The following is an 18,010-nucleotide window of genomic DNA, read 5'->3' as shown; positions in this document are numbered from 1 at the left end:
AACAGGCCCAACAAATTATATAGAAATAGGGGAACAAGAAATGTCATTAAATATATTGAACTGGTTGAAGCAGTGGTTTTCAAACTGTGTTCCAAGGTCAGAGGCCACTTGCAAAAGGGCAAAGCAGAGGCAGCTTAAAATAGATCAACTCCATTTCTATCTGTTTTCTATATTGAGCTTCTACATGAGATTAAATTTAAAAACAGAATTCTGCTCCAAAGTGAATTAGAAAACCATTGGTCTTCTAAGGATAGAAAAAAAGGAACACTTTAAAAATATACACAAAACTATTTTCAACTATATTATATAACATATCAAATAATATTTTAAACTTCTGTACCTATCACTTAGGTGATAGGTATATTCTCATACATTTGACTTAGTAATTTTGAAATAAAATGGAAGTAAGAAAGAGAAAAAGAGAAGGAGGGAGTGAGGACGACAGAAATATTAGGCTGGATTCTAGTTCTTACTTTATTCAGCTTCTAAGTAAATTGTTCTTCGACAATTACCCTTAAAGTCTAAGACTATATGAAAATAGACATGTAGTTATTTTTTTTATTCATAAAGCTAATACAACATTTCATTAAAAAAGAAAATTTACCCAGGAGGATGAACCAAGCCAAAGTAAAATATAACTAGACTATACTAGGCACTCTATGAGTATTTGTTAAATAAGTTAATGATGAATAAAGTTTCAAGATAAGATGCAAAACTATAATGTCATCTATTTGTTCAAATGCAAGATGATTATTAAGCTTTTGGAACAATATGTATTTCCTGGCATTGTCAGAAAAAATTTTACCTTTCTCTTGGATTTAAAAAAAATAATTATTTGATTCTTTTTTTTAATTAAGGTAAGATTCATGTAACATAAACTTAACTAAAGTGATCAATTCATTAGCATGTACTACATTTAGAATCTTGTGTAACTCCAGTCTGTACACCATTTCAAAACATTTTCATCATCTCAAAAAAACCCTCCATGTTCACTAAGAAATCAATTCTCACTTTTTGCTCTCCTCAGCCCCTAGAAACCACCAATTTGCTTTCTGAATCCATGGATTTATCTATTTTGAATATTTCATATAAATGGTATCATGCAAAAATGTGATTTTTTCCATACAACTTATTTCACTTAGAATAATATTTTCGAGGTTCATGCATGCTGTAACATGTATCAGTACTTTATTCCTTTTTATTACTAAATGTGTTCCTTTGCATGTATACACCACATTGTATATATACATTTTTCTGTTGATGAACATTTCAGACTGATTCTACATTTAGCTATTATAAACAATGCTGCTATGCACATTCATTCACAAGTATTTCCTTGGGTACTTGTTTTCTGTTTTCCAGGGCATATACCTAGTAATAAAATTGCTGGGTGATATGGTAATTCTATTTTTAAATTTTTTGAGAAGCTGCCAAACTGTTTATCACAGTGACTGCACAATTTTACATTCCCCCAGCAAAATATGAGTGTTCCAATTTCTCCATATCCTCACCAATACCTGTTATTTTTCATTTGATTGTCTTTTAATCAAACATTTTTGTAGTTAAATATAATTGTTGGTTTAATGGGACAATAAATTTTTCAATAAAGGATTTTCTTTTTCTAGTTCCTTTGATATTTTTCCAAAATTCAATTTCTTGCTCCTCTTTATCCAACATATATTAAAGAAGAGTTTCTGACTTTATTGAGGACCCAGATGTAGAATACCATATCATTATACTGTTGGGAACTGTTTTCTTTAAATGGAATGCCAGGATTCATTAGGCTCCCAGGTAACATTCTTGGCCATTTTTTTTTTTAATCACTTCCCACTCTACTATCATAATGCTGTATGTTTCCTTCTCTACTAAATGCTTTTGGTGTAAAATATCTAGGTCTGTTATACTGATCCGGATTGAGAGTGAATAAGGAACAAAAATACAAAGACACAAATTAGAAAACATTAAAAAAAATCACAGAACATGTATGTCTATATGATATGCTGTTTCACATATGAACACCAAATTATTTCATAGCACAAGAAAATGTAAGTCTCAGAACAATAAAACATGAATATTTTGATCTATTTTTGACATTTGACCATTATTTTATGTGATCTCACCAGTAATTTTGCTTTTTGCTCACATAATTTCATTTTTTTGCTCCATGGCTACTTTATCATCTAGAATTAGTTGTTTAGGTGATGCTAATGTGGCCACATATCAGTTTAATACATTTCTGCTCAAGCAGTGATCAGTCACACACTACCTGCCAAGCATTGTAAACGATCGCCAAGTAGACAATTTTGACAGGCTGTTCCCAGGAGATACCTGCACTGTGTTTTGTAACAGGCGGTCGCCCAGCAGGATCACAGTCTAGGAATGGAAACCCAAAAGCAAGAAGGAGAAAAGAGGGAAATAAAAGATAGAAGTGACTAAACATAGAATAGAATCTTTAAAATCTAGACATGTTTAAAGAATATAAAACCTTGAGCCTAGGAGAGAAATATTTAACAGTATGTACTCAGAATTAAAAGAAATGTTAAAAAAACTGCACCACATGATGAACAATGAAGACTAAATATCAAACAAACATAAATTCAGAAAATGACAAAGGGGCAAACATCGAATTTGGCAATTTTTGCCAAATAAATTGGAAGGAGAGAGAATATAAAGCCTAATGGAGCAGAAATAAACAAGGAAACACACTGGCACACAAACAAAGCAACAATTCCTAGAGACTACAGTTCACTGATAAAACATACTCTCCCAATGGGAAGCTTGGGGTATTAGTCTCATCATCACTTGTTTACTTGTATAAGAGCTCCATCAGTATTTGTTGGTTCTGCAAGAAAGACATGCTATACAAAAAATTTGCATATGTAAAACATAAGGAAATAGCATTATGTTCTCTTCTAACCTGTGCAACCACATTAATTTGTATGTATTGATATTTCCTAAATGTGTCCTTCCCTCTGAGACATAATAATGTACCTTTACTGTATGATGTACTTACCAGGAAATAGCACCAAGTAAATCACACAAATATAACTAAAGGAAAGCTTGCTTCTTTAAAGATTCCTGTTAAGAGTTGTAAGCTGGACTTCAGAAGTGGGATGAAGGCCCCCAACAGTTTGCTCCCGCTTGACTCACAGTGCTGTGACAGGTGGGAGGAAAACAGACACATTCTGCTTCCTCCTGTCATGCTGAACAGCTTGGGGAACCCACAAGCAAAGAAACCAAGGCTGTCGCCTTGAATCCTGTTCAAGAGGAAGACAAAGTGCCTTTGTGCTTGCTTCTGCACAAGGGAGAGTCCTGTGAGTACAGGATCTGTTACAGAAAACCTGCCTAGAAGGAAAGCATATTTGAGACTAGACTTTGGGTAATCGGAGAGTCACGCTTTTGTGATGCTAGAACCTACATGGGACAGTCCTTGATTTGACTGGTAAATATCTGCACTCTAAACTGTTCAATAACAACCTTTGATGAAGACACCAAAGCTGCATTTGTGGTAGAAAGCTATTCTAGTGTTACATTTGTTAACTAATTTTTATGAGTTGCAGAACAGAGCAAGATAAAGTCACAAGGACACAAAGTCCAGAGACATAGAAAAAAAAGTGACCAAGTAGTTCTTTGAAGAGTGGATGGAAAAATATTGGATAGTTGTACTAAAGTGGAGGTGGTGATGAACCCATAAGAATCAAAAAAAGTTTGCACAAGAAGCACCAAGTAGCTATTAAAAATGCCTCTTTGGGGAAGAATATTAAAATAATTTAAAAGGATATATCCTCTAATCATAGAAATTCCACCATTAATTACTTAGAATTTAAATATATCTTATATTTACATACCATAGGGATTTATTTTTTAGCAATCAGTTTGCATAAAACCTCTCCATGATTCAAACAAATATATGTAGCTATAGCTATGTAGTATGATTAGTCACACAAAATAAATTTATTTATATGATAGCCATTAACAGATATGTTAAAAATAAAGTATTTCTGACATCTATAAATTTAAGATATAATAGAACTAAGCATAGACAGATCTGATTCAGGCATCATTAGGAGAAGGATGTTGCTTGCTTGGTCCACATGTAAAAACATGTTTTCTTTTTTGGTGGTTACAAATATGAGATTGGCCCATGAGTTCAGATATCTCTCTCAAGGTCAACAAAATAATATGGATAATCACTGATGAAATATTATGGTATTGGAATCAGATAATAGAATGAACAGGTTATAATTTACTAACCTGAGCACACATTTTATAACAAATTCAAATAATAAGCAGGACAATAACATTCTTCTTACTTAGTCATGGAAAACACCTTAGCTCATCATACTAATGGTACTATGAGGATCCTTTGATTCTTTCTCTTTTTGTTTCTTCATTTGATGATAGTTTATATTCTACACAGGATTTTGGAAATAATACAAAACCTATACCATAGGATTTTGCTGAAACAGATTGATCATTTGTTTTTATTAGGATTGATGAGAAAGTTTCAAAATTTCTCAGCAACTGAGAAAACATGGGCCTGTAGTCAGATCATGCTGGATTTGAATCTTACTTAGTTCTATAGCCTCAGTCAAGGGACATAACCCCTTTAACTCTTGGGCTCTGCTATGTAAAACTGGACTATCTAGCATCTAGACTTGTGTGAGGATCTGAGACACTTTGCTCAAGACCCAGTACACAGCAGATACTTGATAAATGGCAGATTTTTATTTGTATTGTATTCCTTCTCCCCTGGTCACTGGTAATGTTGTCTCTTTGAGCCCTGGAATTGGCTCAGGTGAAGACAGTCTGCTTGGCCAGAGCAGCCCAGGGCTAATGGTTTTTCTGTGTAGTTGTATAAAGGCCTTGGCCCCTCACTTAACCTCAAGACCATTGGCAGGCCATCTCAGCCTCTGTGCAGACCAGCTGATTGACTGAGCTGAAGTCTTTGTCCCAGCTGTGTTGCCACCCAACCTCTCCCTCTGCTCAATCCCACTTTCCTCCCTTTTCTTCCCATAGTCATTAATCAGGAAACCACTCTCTAGTAAACTTTATGGACCAAAATTGCATCTCAGAGTCTGCTTCCCAGCCAATCCAGCTGGCTACACTCCCCCTACTAGTTAAGAATATGTAATGAGTAAGATGAAAATGTTTGGGAGAGATGGAGAATATAAGCGTGTAGAGAGACTTAAAAAGCTTTTCCAGGATAACAGAAGTATGAAGGAGAATAACCCAATTCCAGTATTTAAGAGTGAAAATTCAATTGTAATCTCTTTGCAGTATCTAGTGGTAAAGAATCTGCCTACCAGTGCAGGAGACATAAGAGATGTGGATTCAATCACTGGGTCAGGATGCAATGGCAACCCACTCCAGTATTCTTGCCTGGAGAATCCCATGGACAGAGGAGCCTGGCAGGCTGCAGTCCAATGAGTCACAAAGAGATGGACATGACTAAAGCAACTTAGCTGATAAACCTGGTAATAATAAGAGTTGTTGTTTAGTCCCCAAGTCATATCTGACTCTTTGAGACCTCATAGACATAGCTTGTCAGGCTCCTCTGCCTATGGGATTTCCCAGGCAAGAATCCTGGGGAGGGTTGCTATTGCATCCTCCAGGGGATCTTCCTGACCCAGGGATGGCATAGTGGCATAGTGGGGTTTAAATTATCTTTGTGCTTTCAGCAGTTTTGAAGTACACAATGTTGTATTTCCATGAGACACAGTTTTTGGCTCATTGATTAAAAGTCTAAAGAATCTTACTTCCTAACTAAATATAGAAGCAGAAGATAAATGCCTTATTATGAAAACCAGGGATATCTTAACAGCCTATTTGAAAAATGATTCACCAAAGACATTGACTGTGAAAATCACTGAAAGACATTTCCTTGGTTTTGGTCACGGTAGGTCCACATCTGGCATTTGGTCAATCACTCATTAAATATTAATTAGCATTATTTATGCAATTTCAATGCTCTTTTACCCTTTTAATGGGAGAAACCTGAAGAAACATGCTCTTCAAAGGACAATAGGTTCTTTCTCATTGACCCGAAGATTGCTTATCTAATTTAAATGAATTTCTTTTTTAGAATAAATTTCCTTTATCTTAAGCCTGAAATAGCAACAGTTAATTAATGCAAAGAAAAGATCTTTTACTTCTCAGCATGGAATTTTTTCCCAATAAAGTTATCCAGTTAATTTTTATCAATATAAAGAATAAATCACTACACTGCTTAGCATTTTCTGAGTCTGCATGTTTATCTTTTTTAAATCTATAGAATTTTAAAATAACATAACTCTAAAAATGAAGAGTTTAATACACAGAAAGCTATGCATATGTCTAGCAACAGCTAAAACATGCCACACAAGATTGGCTCTTTAATGTGCCAAGAATTTAAAAATCATTCAGCAACAATATAGGGATTAGGAAATATGGAAGAGTAACATGGTTAACATGGGACTTGTCAGAGCAACTTTTAAAAGTACTTGTAAGAGTAACATGTAAAAGTAAAACACAAATAAAATTACTTGTAAGAGTAACATGATGCTTTTGAACTGTGGTGTTGGAGAAGACTCTTGAGAGTTCCTTGGACTGCAAGAAGATGAAACCAGTCAATCCTAAAGGAAATCAGTCCTGAACATACTTTGGAAGGATTTATGCTGAAGCTGAAGCTCCAATACTTTGGCCACCTGATGCAAAGAGCTGATTCATCAGAAAAGTCCCTGATGCTGGGAAAAATTTAAGGCAGGAGAAGGGGACGAAAGAGGATGAAATGGTTGAATGGCATCACTAACTCTATGGACATGAGTTTGAGCAAGCTTCAGGAGTTGGTGATGAACAGGGAAGCATGGTGCGCTGCAGTCCATGGGGTTGCAAAGAGTCAGACATGACTCAGTGACTGAACTTAGTTAAATGAACATGGTTAAATGATATTGTACAATTTTTTTTTCTTTTAGTACACATTTGAGCCTCTGCTGTTTCCAAGCATTGTGGACAAAGGTGCTGTGGTGGACTTGGGCTCTCACTGAATTGAGTAGGAAAGGATAGAAGACTCAGCAATCCCAGATTTCATCTGCATCAAACTGTGTAGAGGATAGGAGAAGGCAATGGCAACCCACTCCAATACTCTTGCCTGGAAAATCCCATGGATAGAGGAGCCTGGTGGACTGCAGTCCATGGGGTCACTAAGAGTCAGACATGACTGAGCAACTTCAATTTCACTTTCATGCATTGGAGAAGGAAATGGCAACCCACTCCAGTGTTCTTGCCTGGAGAATCTCAGGGACGAGGGAGCCTGGTGGGCTGCCGTCTATGGGGTCGCACAGAGTTGGACACGACTGAAACAACTTAGCAGCAGCAGTGTAGAGGATGGGAGTGAACAGGTCCTCAGGGAAATTCTCAAAGCTATTTGTCATCTAAACAATAAACAAATACTTGGTGAAACTCAAAATGGTTCAACTATTACCTACCATTTTGTGACTTTAACAAACGTTTTCTTTTTTTTTTTTTTGACTTCAGACTTTGGGAAGCATTGGCAAGGCAAAATCCAAAAATTTTATTTTGCCACTTTGGATAGGAAAAACAAAAACAAAACTAAAGCCACTATATGTGGTATATATATCATTACATCCGCATGCCTGAAAGCATATATTCAGATTCAATCTCTAATCCCGTGGTAACAGGACCCATTATATCACTTCCACACCTACTGGCTTGAATAAATGGGATAGACTTGTGTTGCAGTTTATCTTTGATTTTCTTTGCAATTTATTTCTAGAATTACAATTAGCAAATCAAATCTATTCTTAAATTTTTCTTAATGTATATTGTGGTTATGTTGGGAAAGAAGTAAGAATATCCTGTCATCTTTTAGACAGTAGTATCTATATCATATGAAGATTTTTGTGCAGGGGGGATAATACAAAATCTGTACCTTAGTCTGTTTGTAATGTGCTAGAGATTAATATGCCTCTTGGTTATTATAATATTGCTAAAGCAGAGACATATAAATTAGATATTTGAGATTTAAAATATATAAAGATAATAGTAGGATATAATCAAACCTAAGTCTTCAGATGTTATTTCTTATTATAGAAAATCATTATAGAAGTTTGTCTTATTAAGGACTAAGAAAAACTAAATAAAGGGCCAGCTTTTAATTTTGTCCCCCTTTCTCACTAATCTGATTTAAAAATTAAGTTCAGATATCAAGGCCACTTTTTAGATAAAATAAGGAGTTTGATTTGATCCTGTCATCAATAATGGAGCAAACCTTTAACCTTTTTTTGAAATTTGCATTCACTATGTCCAAAAGGACTTTATTATGAGGTTAATACAATTGTGTCTATAGAGTATTTTAAGCTCTTTTATTTTCAGAATGATAAGCAAATGTGAGGTTTTATTATCATTATCATTAGCTTCAAAGGGAATTTGGATTTCACAGCTCAGTGGGATGAAAAAAGATAAGAACCTGGCTACTAGAGTTCAAATAATATCAGGGTTAAAAATTCAAGGAGAAGGTGAAGAGACAGAGGGAGAAAAACCTCATTTCATTGATACATCAATGATGAGAGCCAGTGTGAGCAATATTGAATCCTAAATAAACTATCAGGGCAAAATATGCATACCTCTTTCTCTCTCTACATATACATACACATGAACTGGCTTAATCATTTAAATTAATTCCTCTGTTTTTCAGGTTAATAAGTTACTCGTGTGTGTGTGTGTGTGTGTGTGTGTGTCTGCATGTGCACACGCACACATGTGCTCAGTCATCTGACTCTTTGCAGCCCTAGGGACTGTAGCCCACCAGGCTCCTCTGTCATGGAATTTTTCAGGCAAAGAATATCGGAGTGGGTTGCCATTTCCAACTCCAGTGGATCTTCCCAACCCAGGGATCAAACCCGTGTCTCTTGAATCTCCTGCACTGGCAGGCAGATTCTTTACCACTGTGCAACCTAAGAAGTCATATTACTCATGTTCCTATGTTAAAGTCAAAATATAATTAAAATTAAAGGTATTCCTGACCACTTTTATTAATGCATGTGTTCATGGAATTTCCCTCCGTGTTTAATGCTGCATGTGTCAATGATAAATATAGCAGACCACTTGGATTAGATTAGCTCACAACAATTTGGTCCAAAGAAGTAACACCTGAGATCTTCCAGTCTGAAATGGATAGTAATATTGAGAGGAAAATCTTTAACTTTCTATAGTTGTTGGTTCTCCCATGGTCATGAAATCAAAAGTGACATATTTTCCAAAGAGTTTAACATCTGCACTTTTTTAGTTCAACTGAGAGCAACTCATCAAAATGTAAATCACGGAAAAGTATACACACAGAAATGAATGGATAAACAGCAGAAAAAATAAAAATGTATTACCTCTATGCAGCCATTTGTCTTCTGAGAGCATGAGTAAAGCTTAAGTCAGATGCAATTAAATGGACTGAAGCTTTAACAGGGACTTTTGAACTGCTTGAATTAACAAAATCAATCCTTATAAATTAAGCTATCAGTGATCTATGACACAATTAAATTCCGTAATCAAAAAATGCTACAGTGCACACAGTGTCACTCGTGCTGTATCTAACACTGAAGTTTAACTGCTGCTGGCTAACTATTCCCGCAGGGTTGTGTAAAACTCCATCTGGCACACTAGACGCTAACACTCTGATACCCGGTTTCTTTTCCATTCTTCAATTTAGGCTGACATCTGGTGGTCTAGGGAAACGACAAGCAATGCTTCTAAATGCAAACCAATTCACAAATGTGGCATTTTTCAGCTTCCCCTTTGTCTATCTGAAGTCCTTGAAATTGCTACCAAACCAGTTAATTACATGGAGATTCACATAGAATAACTATTTAAATGGCAGAACAATAAGGATGAAGAAAATGACCTTCGTATGATGAATTATATACATGTAAGTACATCGAACTCTTTAGTGACTAAAAAGCACCAATAGAAAGCACCATATATGGGCCAATTAGACCCACTCAGAAGGGTACTGTTTAATGGCACCACACTGGGGATCATAATAGGAGTGTAGAACATGTAAGATTTCCTTCTTTCTTTCTCCTTTGTCAGGAGAGTTGGAGGGAGGGAAATGAAAAGAGTAAGGGGGAGGGGTAGAATAAGCTACTGTGTATAGTCAGAAACTGATGTTTAAACAGGCATAAGGTAGTGTTCAAAAGCATTTATCTCTCATTTTTTCTTTGGGAGGAAGGGGGCACTTCCGGCAGTGTGTGGCCTTCCAGATGGTGAAACACAGTGGGCCAGAAGCAATTCAACTCTCCCCATGCCAAGGATTAAACAAAAATTTCCCCAATTAATTTACGGTCATGTATGCCAGTAATTAGCAGATCATGGAGGAACAGAATGACACAGTCAGCCCTATGATACTCATACTACTTAAGAAAAAACGCCCCTGATTTTTCTTGCATTCTGTGCTGAGCTATATCATTTGTAGTGTTTTGACCCTGAAGAGACTTAATGAATGGGCATTTTTGTGTTCAAATTTTGATCACTAAATATTTTTCTCTGTGGCTCTTACAGTGATTGTTACTAGTACAGGAAATAAATGTAATGACAGATTTACTTTGTTTTATCTCCATATTTAAAAAAGGTTCTAGATTGACAGAATTACAAGTGCAGCTCCCTCTTACGAAAAACATCCACACAATAAAACAAAACAACAAAAATCAAACAAAAAAAGACTTTAACCTTGTCCAAGAAGGACAATTTTGAATGTTTAGCTTGCTCTGTTTTCATTTACTCTTGTGACTCTGACTCTAAAATGGTTATTGGAAGGAGTGCCAATTATGCTGCTGCTTTTGAAAGACGGCCAGTTCCTCTATGAGCTACCTTAAGCTGCCAATACACAGTCTCAGAAAGGTCATCGAGAAGGTCAAATGAAATTGCTTTTAGTTACTAAAAATCTCACCTGAGTTGAAATGAGCACACAAAAGGTGAAATGCTTCCACCGGCTTTTACCAGTCCTTTCTTCCCTTTATGAGTAAAGTTTAGTTCTAATCAGTAGCTGTAAGATATTTTGAGAAAGGGGGATTTTACTTTCTTTTAATAAGTTTAAAACTGTTAAATAAACTTTCAAACAGGGAGAAGAATGAATCAGTGCAGTTCAGTCGCACAGTCGTGTCCAATTGGTCGCGACCCCATGGACTGCAGGACACCAAGCCTCCCTGTCAATTACCAACTCCCAGAGTTTACTCAGACTCAAATCCATTGTGTTAGTGATGCCATCCAACCATCTCATCCTCTGTCGTCCCCTTCTCCTCCTGCCCTCAATCTTTCCCAGCATCAGGGTCTTCTCAAATGAGTCAGCTCTTCACATCAGGTGGCCAAAGTATTGGAGTTTCAGCTTCAGCATCAGGCCTTCCAATGAATATTCAGGAATGATTTCCTTTAGGATGGACTGGTTAGATCTCCTTGCAGTCCAAAGGACTCTCAAGAGTCTTCTCCAACACCACAGTTCAAAAGCATCAATTCTTTACTGCTCACCTTTCCTTATAGTCCAACTCTCACATCCATACATGACTACTGGAAAAACCATAGCTTTGACTAGATGGACATTTTTTGGCAAAGAAATGTCCCTGCTTTTGAATATGCCCTCTAGGTTGGTCATGACTTTTCTTGCAAGGAGCAAATGCCTTTTAATTTCATGGCTGCAATCAGCATCTGCAGTGATTTTAGAGCCCCAAAAGATAAAGTCTGTCACTGTTTCCATTGTTTCCCCATCTATTTGCCATGAAGTGATAGGACCAGATGCCATGATCTTCGTTTTCTGAATATTGAGATTTAAGCTAACTTTTTCACTCTCCTCTTTCACTTTCATCAAGAGGCTCTTTAGTTCTTTTTCGCCTTCTGCATAAGGGTGCTGTCATCTGCATATCTGAGGTAACTGATATTTCTCCCGGCAATCTTGATTCCAGCTAGAGCTTCATCCAGCCCAGCGTTTCTCATAATGTACTCGGCATATAAGTTAAATAAGCACAGTGACAATATACAGCCTTGACGTACTCTTTTCCCGATTTGGAACCTGTTTGTTGTTCCATGACAGTTCTAACTGTTGCTGCCTGACCTGCGTACAGATTTCTCAAGAGACAGGTCCGGTGGTCTAGTATTCCCAACTCTTTCAGAATTTTCCACAGTTGATTGTGATGCATACAGTCAAAGCCTTTGGCATAGTCAATAAAACAGAAGTAGATGTTTTTCTGGAACTCTCTTGCTTTCATGTTGATCCAACGGGTGCTGGCAATTTGATCTCTGGTTCCTCTGCCTTTTCTAAATCCACCTTGAACATCTGGAAGTTCACAGTTCACATACTGTTGAAGCCTGGTTTGGAATTTTGAGCATTACTTTACTAGCGTGTGGGATGAGCGCAATTGTGCGGTAGTTTGTGCATTCTTTAGTATTGCCTTTCTTTGGGATTGGAATGAAAATGACCTTTTCCAGTCCCGTGGCCACTGTTGCATTTTCCAAATTTGCTGGCATATTGAGTGCAGCACTTTCACAGCATCATCTTTTAGAATTTGAAATAGCTCAACTGGAATTCTATCACCTCCACTAGCTTTGTTCATAGTGATACTTCCTAAGGCCCACTTGACTTTGCATTCCAGGATGTCTGGCTCTAGGTGGGTGATCATACCATCGTGGTTATCTGGGTCATGAAGATTTTTTTTGTATAGTTCTTCTGTGTATTCTTGCCACTTCTTCTTAATATCTTTTGCTCCTATTCAATTCAGTTCAGTTCAGTCGCTCAGTCATGTCCGACTCTGCGATCCCATTAATCGCAGCACGCCAGGCCTGCCTGTCCATCACCAACTCCCGGAGTTCACGCAGACTCACATCCATCAGGTCAGTGATACCATCCAGCCATCTCATCCTCTGTCGTCCCCTTCTCCTCCTGCCCTCAATCCCTCCCAGCATCAGAGTCTTTTCCAATGAGTCAACTCTTCGCATCAGGTGGCCAAAGTACTGGAGTTTCAGCTTTAGCATCATTCCTTCCAAAGAAATCCCAGGGCTGATCTCCTTCAGAATGGACTGGTTGGATCTCCTTGCAGTCCAAGGGACTCTCAAGAGTCTTCTCCAGCACCACAGTTCAAAAGCATCAGTTCTTTGGCGCTCAGCCTTCTTCACAGTCCAACTCTCACATCCATACATGACCACTGGAAAAACCATAGCCTTGACCAGATGGACCTTAGTTGGCAAAGTAACGTCTCTGCTTTTGAATATGCTATCTAGGTTGGTTGTAACTTTTCTTCCAAGGAGTAAGCGTCTTTTAATTTCATGGCTGCAGTCACCATCTGCAGTTATTTTGAAGCCCAAAAAAATGAAGTCTGACATTGTTTCCACTGTTTCCCCATCTATTTCCCATGAAGTGATGGGACCGGATGCCATGATTTTCGTTTTCTGAATGTTGGGCTTTAAGCCAGCGTTTTCAGTCTCCACTTTCACTTTCATCAAGAGTCTTTTTAGTTCCTCTTCACTTTCTGCCATAAGGGTGATGTCATCTTCATATCTGAGGTGATTGATATTTCTCCCAGCAATCTTAATTCCAGCTTGTGCTTCTTCCAGCCCAGCATTTCTCATGATGTACTCTCTGCATAGAAGTTAAATAAGCAGGGTGACAATATACCGCCTTGACGTACTCCTTTTCCTATTTGGAACCAGTCTGTTGTTCCATGTCCAGTTCTAACTGTTGCTTCCTGACCTGCATACAGATTTCTCAAGAGGCAGATCCATATAATTTCTGTCCTTTACTGTGCCCATCTTTGCATGAAATATTCCCTTTGTAGCTCTAATTTTCTTGAAGAGATTTCTAGTCTTTCCCATTCTGTTGTTTTCCTCTATTTCTTTGCACTGATCACTGAGGAAGACTTTCTTTTCTCTCCTTGCTGTTCTTTGGAACTCTGCATTGAAATGGGCATATCTTTCCTTTTCCCCTTTGCCTTTTACTTCTCTTCTTTTCACAGCTACTTGTAAGGCCTACTCAGAATTCCATTTTGCTTTTTTGCATTTCTTTTTCTTGGGGATGGTCTTGATTCCTGTCTGCTGTACAATGTCACGAACCTCTGTCCATAGTTCTTCAGGCATTCTATCAGATCTAATCCCTTGAATCTATTTCTCTTTTCCACTGTATAATCATAGGGATTTGATTTAGGTCATACCTAAATGGTCTAGTAATTTTCCCTACTTTCTTCAATTTAAGTCTGAATTTGACAATAAGGAATTCATAATCTGAGCCAAGTCAGCTCCTGGTCTTGTTTTCACTGACTGTACAGAGCTTCTCCATAAAGAAAAGTCTACAACAAATTATCAACTGGAAAAGCCATGCCATTTAGTAGACTTCATGTGACTATTATCTCTAAGAAGGGTTGGGGCAGAGGAAATTGAAACTGATTTTAAGAGCAATCAAAGAATCGTTGTGTCTCTCACAAATATCTTACACTGAATTTATTAATAAAAGTGATCTCAAGACCTGACCATTATTTTTTTCCCTTTGGCTTTAGATTTTGTGGTCTCCTTAAATAAATACTTTTTAAAAAAAAATCATTTTCAGACTTATGTCTCATTTTTATCAGTCTAATTTCCTCTTGGGGGAAAAAAATGCAACTTATATTTCTACTAGCTACTCCAGTGTACATATAAATATGCAGTCATATTGAGTATAAGCAAAACTATTTCTTTGAAAACACAGTATCTATATCTTCTTCAAAGACTTTTTTGCATACTAGGCAGAATCCCAAGAAGTGGCTTGCATGTGCTCTGGCATAAGCCATGTGTTCTGAGACCTCCATTACTGAGTAACCCTTATGCAACCTGCTCATCACCGCTACCAGCACCGCTCCTCACTGCCACCTACTAACACCTCTGCTTCTTGCTGAGGCTGACCTGTCTGGTGCCTGCAAAACCCACAAATGCCAGCACTAGAGCTCACAATGAGATAATTTCTGCTGTCGTCCACTGAAGATGGTGTGGCTTTGGCTTTGGAGCATAATGGCAAATCTTCTTATTTCAGATTGAGTTTAACTTCCTCCCTCCCTCCTTTCCTTTCTTCTTCCTTTATCAAGGAAACTATTGCTCAACTAATATGTTTAGATGCTAAGCTATTTACACAGAATGGAAATATAGTTACCATGTAATTTTATAATAGGATCACGAACTTTTAAAAATACAGAATACTCTCAGAAGATCGTCAGTTCAGTTCAGTTCATGCGCTCAGTCGTGTCTGACTCTTTGCGACCCCATGAATCACAGCATGCCAGGCCTCCCTGTCCATCACCAACTCCCGGAGTTCACTCAGACTCACGTCCATGACATAGGGTTCTTTAAAATGTTGAGGACAGAGCCAAGAATGTATCTTTCTCTTCCTAGTGGAGTAGAGCTAGATGAATTTTAGATAAATAGATTCCTTAATTGGTGCTACTTTTGTTGGGTGATATTCTGGTAATCCTATTTTAGAATCTATTTCTTAGAAGTAAACAGACCCATTTTCCAAAACATAAACAAATGATAGCATAATAAAACACAAGGTAGGCAAAATTTAAAGATCAAATAATACAGTTATGTTTATGTATATGAATTATTTTAGTGCTCCCCTTGTTTTCAAATCTTATATGAAACATGATTTATAGCTGTTGCCAGCAAGAGAAAGGAGAGAGGGAATCACTGAATCAATAATCATTGAATACTTTGTTTTTCATATTGTCCTCAAATTCTCATGAGATTATGAGGAAAGGAGGGACACGTGTAACATTTTTTCAATAGTACTGTTAATTAAATGGCTTAGTTGCTTCTCCACTATAAGGCATAGAAACCATATTAAAGGTATATCACTTTAGATAAAAATAGTAATCAAAAGGGAGCTAGTAATATGGAATTTGCTTTTGAAAAGTAGATTTGCTGTACATTTCTAGTTTGGTTTTATGTAAAAGTACTGAGAATATGTTTAAATGTTAAAGAGCATCTATAATACATATATATGTTAATGTTTAAATGTCATTATTTCAAATTATATAACAATTATCATTTCATTTGTTAATGAAACTTGACCCCTTAAATGAAATGCAGTCCAATATTAGTTCATAGGTATCAGGGATTCATTCCAAAACTTAAAACATTTGCTGTAACTCTAGCAGTTGGACCCATTATATGCTTCTAGGTTTAAGACACAGGAATACTAGTTTTGAATCAGGGCTACTATGCTAGTGTGTCTGGATGTATATACATAAGGTGGCTCATCTTAGTGTGAAGGTTCATTTCCAAATGGTTAGCTTGAGTAGACAGTAAGATTTGATGACTCTCTTGTTAGGCAGCCAAGAATTCCTGGGATGGTCCAGTATTTCTGTTCTAGAATGCAATAGCTGGATGGAGGCATCTGTCATGGCTACTGAAATTTCCTTTGTTACAGAGAGAGCCAGGTACCTCTTCTTTTTTGAGAGGCTATGTTTTTTCTGGTTTTTTTTTTTTTTTTTTACCTGCATAGTCACAGCAAGGATTTAAATGGTTGGTATTTGTGTATATCCTTTGAGAGCTAGCACTTTTCCTGCCCAGCTGTCTATAATTCCAGAAGTCATTAGAAACCAAGTTGCAATTTCCTTGATTCTTTCCTGAAAACTTTTCCTTTTCTCTTCTTTCATTTCTAGATGTCCACATGGCCTTATTATGGGAGCCAGAATCCAGAGAATGACTCAGCCAAAGGCAGATTTCAAGTGTGTGTGCTAAGTTATGTCCAACTCTTTGCAATTCTATGGACTGTGGCCCACCAGGATCCTCTGTCCACGGGCTTCTCCAAGCAAGCATACTAAAGAGGGTTGCCATGCCCTACTCCAGGGGATCTTCCTGACCTAGGGATCAAACCCATGTCTCCTTAGGCTCCTGAATTACAGATAGATTCTTTACCACTGAGCCACAGGGAAAGCCCCAAAGGCAGATTAAGGTTTCTAAGTGTAGTGGTTGAATAGCAGTGATTAAGCCCACCTTGAACTTATGTGGCACAGTTTAAAAGACATTTCCTTCCTTTTTCACTTATGTAACCTGAAATTTCCATCATTAGAATCATCATTTGATTGAAAGTATTATCACTGTAAAAACAAATTATGTACCAATCACTATGTTAGACATTGGAGATAAAAGATGACCAAGGAATTGCATTCCATTACTATATGATGAAAGAATAGTCAGTAAAAATACATGAAGGAGGAGTCTTCCTAGGCAAGAGAAGAGATTCAGTGAAACTAAAACAAGGAATGAGAACATTTAGCAGGTAGAGAGAGCAGCATGGTGAAAAGAAGGAAAAAGCACAACCTGTGAAAGTAATGGGAAATGAGAAAGTTAGTAGTATGATCATATTTTCAGCAACATGGAAGGTAAATTTGAATCCTGAGGGCCGAGAAGACAGTTTGGACCTGGATGCAAAGAGCTGATTGAAACGGAGAAGTACTGTGAGACGGGAGAAGAAGGGCCGGAGTAAGAGGCATTCAGGAAGGGAAGTGTATGTGTCTTGCAGTGGGGACCTCCTTTCGAAGAAAATCCATGAACACTGTATAAGGGATACATGCACTGGACCAGTTGCATATCCAGTTGCAGAAACTGAAGGAATATAGTACTATCAAGATTGGTAAATTAAAGGTCAAGATTGGAATCTAGGATTTGTTCAAGGAAGAGAAAGGACACCTGCCTTGGGCCTGTTAGGAACAGAGCAGAAAGGGCATCAAATTCACAGCATGTGCAAAGAAATTCAAGAGTGAAGAGCATCTCCCCAATTGCTGAATTGCATTGCAGTACTAACAATTCCTCAAATAATAGCAGCTAACATTTGTATTATTCAATTTCTGATTATTCTATTATTCTATTATTCTATTCTATTCTATATTAGATCATGATTCACCATGTATTCTGGCCCCTTTGGAACAATTTGAGAAAATGAAAATAATTCTTTACCATTGTGTCTTCAAAATTGAGTATCTAGCATGGTACTGGAGGTTTATAAAGA

Source organism: Oryx dammah, unplaced genomic scaffold (genome assembly GCF_014754425.2).
Source record: "Oryx dammah isolate SB20612 unplaced genomic scaffold, SCBI_Odam_1.1 HiC_scaffold_3, whole genome shotgun sequence".
NCBI lineage: Eukaryota > Metazoa > Chordata > Mammalia > Artiodactyla > Bovidae > Oryx > Oryx dammah.
This window is presented reverse-complemented; position numbering follows the sequence as displayed.